This window comes from Schistocerca piceifrons, chromosome 3 (assembly GCF_021461385.2).
Source record: "Schistocerca piceifrons isolate TAMUIC-IGC-003096 chromosome 3, iqSchPice1.1, whole genome shotgun sequence".
Taxonomy (NCBI): Eukaryota; Metazoa; Arthropoda; class Insecta; order Orthoptera; family Acrididae; genus Schistocerca; species Schistocerca piceifrons.
The window spans coordinates 849,349,993-849,358,807 of NC_060140.1; the positions used below are offsets into that span (position 1 = coordinate 849,349,993).

The window sequence follows — 8,815 nt, forward strand, 5'->3', positions numbered from 1 at the left end:
TGGTCTGACTGAGGGATAAATCAAAATTAACCTCTCTGATAAGGGTGTCGTGCATCGGGTGATGAAAAATGTTGATGCGTCCTTTGTGCCTACAAGCACTCTCCTTCCCATGTTCGATAGTGTGGTGCTTCCATCAAAGATCAAAGCCAGCTATGATCCGACGTGTGCTACCAATGTCAATGTTACAACCACAGTAGAATGTCCTTTCGAAATCTGTCCAAAAGCGTTATTTGTGGTAGGGATGCTCACGAGGGCGGTCGCCCACATGCTTCTCCCCACTCTATCAATTGTAATGGCAACCATGCAGCCTCATCCCGAGAATGACCCGTGTATCTTGATGAGTGGGCCGTCCAGGAGATCCGGGTGAATGAAAACGCACTTTGCCGTGTCGCTCGTAATTTGTTGGCTGGTCGGAAGCCCTGCACTTTGCCATCCGGCACTTAACAGTACCGTTTTCACTACACCTCGCTGCATGAAGTACACACCCATGCAGACTTGCGTCCTCAAATTCAGCACCATGGTTGTAAAATCGCCCAGTGTCACGATAGCATCCCGTCTGCTTCTCCTCCAGTTGTGCAACAAGCGGCAAAATTTACGCCTCCGGCGGCAAAATCACCCGCTACCCAAGTGGTAGGTCGGAAAGGACAGATGAAATACTCTCGTGAAGACTTTCTACGGCTCGCCACCCAACATACATCTGCGAGCAGCAGAGGCTCAAAGTAACGAAACAAGGGCAAACCGTCTTCTCCTTCACTGACTCGGTAATCCTCTTCCATGGTGTCACCGTGTTATATACCCTCACCCGGCCAACCTCCGTTTCGCCGGTGTGCACTGCCAACAGTTTCTCTGCCCTAGCGTCCATTGGTCAGCCCAGTGAGAATGCCGACGCGTCTGTAGATCTCATGGAGCAAGATCCTCCTGCCTCTGTGCTCTGTAGCAGTGAGTCTCTGAAGGCTGCCACCAGGCAGCCACCGAGGTGGCAGTCCTTCATTTTTCTCTCCTTCCCTTTCCCCGTCATGACTCTCCACCAGTGAAACGTTCACTGCGTTAGATCCAACGCGGAGGAATTACAGCTGCTCTTGGAATCGCAGCGTCCACTTGCTTTCTGACTCCAGGGGGGAAAAAGATGTCCTTGCGACCACTTTGACCTCTCGCATTTCTTTCCCGTCCACTTTTACGTTCCGTCTGAGGACGGCATTCCGTCTCAAGGCGGAGTCATGCTGCTCATCTGGGATGACGTTCACAGTCAGGCCATCTCTCAGAACATCTAGGTGCATGCTGTTGCACTCCGCTTTTTCCTTCCTCGCTTCACCTTTCCTCTTTGCCACGTCTACATCCCTCCGTCATTCAGTGTCGCTAGGGCAGGCTTCCTCCAGCTTATCAGGTAACTCCTTTCTGCTGCTCAGTGACTTTAATGTGCACCATCCCCGTTGAGGCTCTTCGCGAACCTGTTAGAGATGTGCCCTCTTGTCTGACCACCTCAATCAACTCTTAACTCATCTGCCTTAACTCTGGAACACCAATGTTCCTTTCGTACTTCACGCACAGCTGTTCCCATTTGGATGTCTCATTCTGCTCTGCCCAACTTGCCCATCGGCTCGAATCGCCTGTTCTGTGTGACACGTACTCGAGCGACCATTTCCCGTGTGCTATCCGTTTGCTGACTCCTGTCCCACCTATCCGTAAACCAAATAGGCAGCTTTGAAAGGCCGACCGCAGGTTTTACTCCTCCCTGGCGACCTTTGACGAACACTTTCCCCAGCTGTGATGAAGAGGTAGACCGCCTTACAAACTTTATCCTTACCGCTGCAGAATGTTCCATTTTTCGCACTTCACCTTTACTATACCATGTTCCCGTCCCGTCACTGAGGCGTGCCGCGACGCAATTCACGCGCGGAGACGTGCTCTCCGCGTTTTTCGCCGTCACCCTATGATGGGCCACTGAACAGTTGCGTGCGCAGTGTCGTTGCATTCTTCAGGATAGCAAAAACGATAGCTGGATAGCATTTACTAGTTTTGTTAGCAGTTCCACTCTCTCTTCCGTTGTGTGGGCCAACCTCCGATGACTCTCTGGAACCAAGGTCCAATCCTCAATTCCCAGTCTGACCATAGCAGATGACGTAATTATGGACCACACTGCTGTCTCCAACACCTTGAGCCTCTAGTTTGCGGAATTTCGAGCTCCACCCAATGTCACCCTGCTTTCCTCCATCGGAAAACGAGTGAAGGAGGCTTCTCATCTCAGAATCGTGAATGCTACCATGCCGCCTTTACTCTCTTGCTCTCTGTTCATCCCGATCCCCGCCCCAGGGCCAGACGCCATCCACATTCGGATGTTGCAGCACCTTCCTCTTGCAGGCAAGAACTTTCTGCTTCATACGTACAACCACATCTGGACAGGGGGCACGTTTCCCAGACCCTGGCGTAAAGCCAGGTGATACAACGTATGATCCATGTCCGGCTGGTATGGTGGCTCGAGTCGCGCATTTACTAAGGAACGCACAGTGTGGATTTCGAGTGCGGCGTTCTGCAGTTGACCATCTCGTTACTTTGTCCACCCATGTCATGAATGGTTTTCTGCGGAAATCCCAGACTGTGGCCGTGTTGTTCGATTTGGAGAAGGCCTGCGACACCTGCAGAAGAACTGGTATCCTCCGTACTCTTTATACGTGTGGCTTCCGTGGCCTCCTGCTCTGTTTCCTTCAGGCATTTTTAAAAGGTCGTGTTTTCAAGGTGAGTGTGGATTCTGCCTTGTCGTACACCACTATCCAGGAAAACGGTATGCCCCAGGGTTCCGTCCTGAGCGTCGTCCTCTTTGCTATCGCCATTAACCCTGTAATGACCTGTCTCCCGCCGGGCATCTCAGGCTCCCTTTTTGCTGTTGATTTTGCCATCTATTGCAGTTCTCCACGGACGTGTCTCACTGGGCGGCGTCTTCAGCGGTGTCTTGATCGTCTTTACTCCTGGAGCATCGACAGTGGCTTTCGCTTTTCCACTGACAAAACCGTCTGTATGGATTTGCAGCGCAGGTCCGCCCCAATAGCTGAATGGTCAGCGCGTTGGACTGCCACGCCACGCACGGGGGCCCGGGATGGTAGATTTTCTCCCCTCAGGGACAGGGTATTGTTCTGTCCTTATCATTTCATTCCCATTGTCGACTTGCACTTGGCGGTCGAAATTCCCACCTGGGAACTCCCGGCCACTGGCGCCATACGTTCTTTTTTTTCTGGCATCGCATGGCTTTCTTCCACCATCTTTAAATCTTGGGCCTGTTGATCTTCCGCTCATTCGGACTACGAAATTCCTGGGGCTCATGCTCGATAGGATACTTCTTTGGGCCCCCCACGTGTGTTATCTGGCTGCCTGCTATACCCGGTCCTTCAGTGTCCTACTTGTCCTCAGTGGTAGTTCCTGGGGTGCAGATCGAACCACACTCCTCCGTTTGTACCGGTCCCTTGTCCGTTCGAAACTAGGCTATGAGTGTTCCGTATATGCATCTGCACTTCCTTTCCTCTTACGCCGTCTCAACACTATCCACCATCGTGGCGTTTGGCCACTGGTACCTTTTACACTAGCCCGGTGTCTGTATGCTGAAGCCGTGACTTTTTCCTCAGCAGGTATGCATGCCGGTTGTCTGCCATGCGTGCCCACCCATCCTATGCCTCCTTCTTCGATACCTCCTTTGATTGCCGGCATGTGGCGCGTCCCTCTTCTCCGTTACATCCTGGAGTTCGCTCTGTGTTCTTTCTACGGCAGCTTAACTTCACACCGCCTGCAACTTTCCCGGTGGGTGCGAACCCTTCACCACCTTGACTTCGTGCGGTGGCCTGTGTTCACTTCATAAGGACACTATTCCAGATTCGCCCTGCAGGCGTAAGTTTCTCGACCTTCGCATAGAACGTCGCAGTGGTACCTTTGTGTACACTGGTGGCTTTCGGTCGGACCTAGGTGTCGGGTGTACCTTCGTCATTGGCGCCGACGTTCTTTGGTATCGGCTTCCGGCTCACTGCTCAGTACTTATAGCCGAGCTCTTCGCTCTGTATCAGGCCACGGAGTACATCCGGCGACACAGGCTTTTCAATTGCATCATGTCCTCCTACTCTCCGTGCCCTTCAGAGCCAATGTGTTGGGTACACCGTCCGTCCCTTAGTGCAGCAGGTCCAGAAAAGCTTTCACTTGCTCATTCGTGCTGTTTATGTGGGTTCTGGTCACTTCGGTCTGACGGGGAACGAGGCCGCTGACGCTGCTGCCAAAGCTGTATTCCTCCTACCCCGGACCGCTAGTTCTTCCACTCCATCCGATGATATCTGTGTTGCCATCTGTCAGCAGGTGGTGACACTTTGGCCTGACCACTGGTCCTCCCTTCATGGGAACAAGCTCTGGGCTATTAAGCCTCATCCAGGAGCTGGGACGACCTCTCCTCGACACTTACATTCTGATGTATATTTGCCGTCTAAGTTATCGGCCGTTTTAGCGAAAGACGCGCGGGCTGTCGATCGCGTTTCACATTTTATCCATCGTAACAATATGGCGAAGGCCATTTAATTTTTAAATTACAATTAAATCAATACTATTAATTGCTGATGGGCGTTGATATACATCAACGGCAACGGTTGAAAATGTGTGCCCCGACCGGGACTCGAACCCGGGATCTCCTGCTTACATGGCAGACGCTCTATCCATCTGAGCCACCGAGGGCACAGAGGATAGTTCGACTGCACGGATTTATCGGCAACGCTCCCCGTGAGACCCACATTCTCAACTTACAGTCCACACACTACATTCGTAGTGCTCCTGCCATTACACCCAATACTCGAGGCAGGAAGTCCACCGAGTCTCGTAAGAGTTCAGGCAAATCGTGTGCATCCGCACTGGAGGAGGTCATCAGCCGGTTAGCCTTAAACGATATCAAGATGGCATCTGTTCTTTCGAACATGTCCGAAAGAACAGATGCCATCTTCATATCATTTAATTTTTAGTTCAGGACCTCCGTTTCTGTATGGCGTATTTTATGGACCTTTCTCCAAGTCCGTGTTTTTAGCTGCCTTCTCTTCTGTCTGTTAGGATTAACGTGTAGCCCAGATCACGTAAGAAACAGATTGCCCGATCGCTTGGTCTAGCAGGCAACCCTTGTCAGGGAACGGCCACCAGGTGGCAACAGCGTCACACCCTTACTTCTGGAATCAACCACTAGATGGCACTCCGTTCTGTGAAATATGTGGCAACATCGGCCGAACGCGTGCAGCTTTCCACTATTTAGCGTCTGTGAAGTACAGCTGTTTCTGACATACCGGTGGGCGGCGGTGGTAGTGGATCGAGTCGTCATACCGAGGACCTACAAGTATATCGATTGTGGAGGGAGTATACGAACAAATCCTGAACTAAAAATGTTCAGATTTCCCGTCAAAGATAAAGAAAGGTTACGCGAGTGGATTTTAAATTCAGGTAAATCAATAAATTAGTTACGAGTAAGACTTTAAAGAGCCAAAAGAATTCGATCCTCTTTAAATTTTGTCGATGTTATATTCGATATAACGTGGCAGCCCTTCCTGTACAAGAATCATATCATATAATTTTTAAATGAAATCTTTGCTGCAATTTGGACTTTTTAAAACTGTTTATTCACTTCACCATTGTAATTTTGGATGTAGAGGCATTTTTGTGTGCAATGTGAAAACTGAAACCAATGTAACATATGGATAACAAAATGCAAAGAATAGTGTGGTAACATTTGGTAAACAATTTAAGAAGCATTACCTTACAAGACCTTTCTCTTGGTACTTGAAAATGGCTCTAGAGCTGAAATCGCAACAGTGAAATAAATGAATAATAGCCGTCATCTAACTGCTAGATTATCGGTCCCTCTAAATCCTCGTCTATACTAGAGCGAACGAAGCGAACAAGTGTAAAACCTCGTTTACACTGCTGCAAACGAGTATTCACAGATAATTCGCCAATGTTCACTACCATTCGTTTATACTTGTGAACAAGCGTTTATACTGGAATGAAGGGAGGAGAATAGAAGAGAACGAGCATAACATGCAAACTATAGACGCTGCCTATTTTAATTTTTTTTTATCTGTGCGCTAATAATCCTCACAAAGCTTTCACTTGAAAACAACACTACTTATAGTAACAGGTCTGCGCGAGTGCGGATATCCCCAGTAATAACTATGTTGCAGATAAAAGCGTACGTCTGTTGCGAATATTTGCGGGTTATCTTTAAACTGTACAAAGTAAATTTTTAACATAATTAATGGTTTGCCGTCTGTGGCTCTTCAAAGTTGACACCGCCAGAATATGCTCGAAAACCACGCTTTCACTTGTATATTACTGCGTTTGCAGCCCCTTTTCAACAACAATCCAAAAGTCATCGCTTTGTGCCACTCTTGTATCATTTACGCTAAGTTACATGCAAAGTAAAAGAATTTAAATTTGAAATGACTGTCACTGAAATATGTCCAGCCTTAATTCGCATCATAACCGAGTGCGGATTTTGAAAACTTTCTAGTGTTAACCTGCATGTGGAGATCTTTTTTACCACCATAATCCGTATCAGAAGAGCTGTATAGCAAAGAGAAAAAGACGGCTTGGAAGGCGAGTGTAACACCCTTGCGACTGCAATACAGTCTGCATTTAAACAGTAACTCATGAGAAATGTTTGTGTTTTACTTTTCATTTATTTCATTTCGCATATGATTGTGAAAAATAAACTTGGTTTGTAGAATTACAGGAGCTAATCTACATTCTTAGATTGAAAACTCGGGAAAAACCACAGCCGATCATGAGCTACAGTCACCAGTGTGACAAATGCATTTCGCATGCAGCTCTCTAGCCGAACGCAAATCAGCGTCATTCACATCACCGAAGATACAGCGTTGCCAATTCTGCGACATGGACAGGTCAGTTAGCATTGTAGCGTCGCCTGTGACATCTGTTGACCGACGGGAAAACTATTTTTACGGTTGCCTGTTCCGCCGTAAGGACGGTGAATCTGTTACTTACGTGATCTGGGACGTGTAGTCGTCTTTAAGTCCATTTTCGTCTTCGTGTTGTAAAGTTCTGATGTGGGCGCATCATGACCCTAGTTGTTTTAGCGCCCAAAAATAAAATAAAATAAAACAAAACAAACACCGCACGGATATGCATCACACACACACACACACACACACACACACACAATCATCGAATACATCTGACACACGATTCTCATTTACCCTCAAGGATTGCTACAGTCACCACTGTCGTACCGTCGCTTCTCTCTCCCCATCCATGTAATACAAAACTGTTCGGATAGTACGGTTTGAATCGTATCTGCGCATGACTTAACAAGAACAGCCACTTGTGTAGTCACTCAGAAGAAAATTCTCAGCTCTTTAACATTAAAAAAATGTAGAACACCTCCGCCTGTCATGGACAGTATTTTGAATTCTGAACTGTAGTAATTAGCAGGTCATTTCTGTTCACTGTGAATTGATTAGAGTGTAACGTAACTACCTGTTTAGTACTGTGGTAGTTATTAGATATTGCAAATACGATAATGTACTCAGTAGTTATTATAACGCATCGTGACGTCGTGTCAGACGAGGTTATACATTACTCTCACGGCAGGAAAACAAAGGCGGGACATGATCGTTCATTGGGATGCAAGTTCGAGGTCGCAACTTTAAGTGGGCATTACTGGTGTGGACGGCAAGTACCACGGGGCAGAGGAACCGCTGCTTTTCCAGGCAATACACACAGCGCGTATTGACGACATAAGCACTGTTGTCAAGTCATTTTCAAGGCCCTACAGAAAGAAAGATAATTCGGGGTAAGAAAGCAAATGAAATGCAATTACACTGTAACGAGTGACCACAGTGCATTAGACTAAAACGCTCATAAAATGTACCCCAGTAAACTCCAAAATTTTGCTGCTGGAGTTGGAGTCCACATTCTTTATAGACCGAAAGCGACTGTTGAAATATGTAGAGGGAGGCGAGAGCTTTAATACAATGCGCAGATTCAGTGGATTTAAATTGCAGTAGTTACGGAGACTTAAGAGGAGGCTTGCCCAGGACAGAGCAGCATGGGGAGCTGCATCAAGCCAGCTTTCGAACTTAAGATTACATTAACAATGCGATCCTTCAAACGGAATTGTTCAAATCGTACGTGTGAGACATATATATTGCACGTGGGATTCAATATATATTTCCGTTTGAAAGAAGGGGGGCGCACACACACACACACACACACACACACACACACACACACACACACACACACACACACGCGCGCGCGGAACACTTCAGCAACTTTAATCAAGATTGGTTCACTTAACTGTTCAGTGCCAGGAAACAATTACGGTCGGGTGTTACGGAACTATTTGTAAGGGGCGAGTTGCTGTTATGAAGGCATAATTTTGGACGGTTGTAGCAATTGCAAACTAAATTGCTACAGAAATGAGTTAATATGTGGGAAAGAAAAGAAACTTGGTGGGGGGGGGGGGGGGGGAGGATAGTGCCGGCTAAATAAAGCTCCCTTTAATTGTTAAGAGTGGCCGTGTGCGTTGGAAGGAGATCACAAGTGAAAATAACCGATAGATGTTGCTGTGGTGATTGGTGTCAGTTCCGACTGCTTGACAGCCCCTAGTGAGTATGGGAAGGGGATAAAATAAAAATAGTCGAAAACGACGAGTACATAGTGCTGCGGGTTGCTAAGGCCTGTCGGTAAAAGTTCTCGTGAGGATTGGCACGTAAGGGTGGGTATTGAGTTTGGGGATGGAAACAGGGTGACAACTAAGGCATGAGTGCGTAATGTGAAGAGCTCTTTCCAC

The 8,815-nt window shown here is 47.6% G+C and overlaps 1 non-coding gene across 1 annotated transcript; it reads right to left on the bottom strand.

Moving 5' to 3' along the window:
* Positions 1–4,624: 4,624 nt before the first annotated feature.
* Positions 4,625–4,699, bottom strand: Trnat-ugu. The gene has a single exon. It is a non-coding gene; the product is annotated as a tRNA-Thr (tRNA).
* Positions 4,700–8,815: the final 4,116 nt, after the last annotated feature.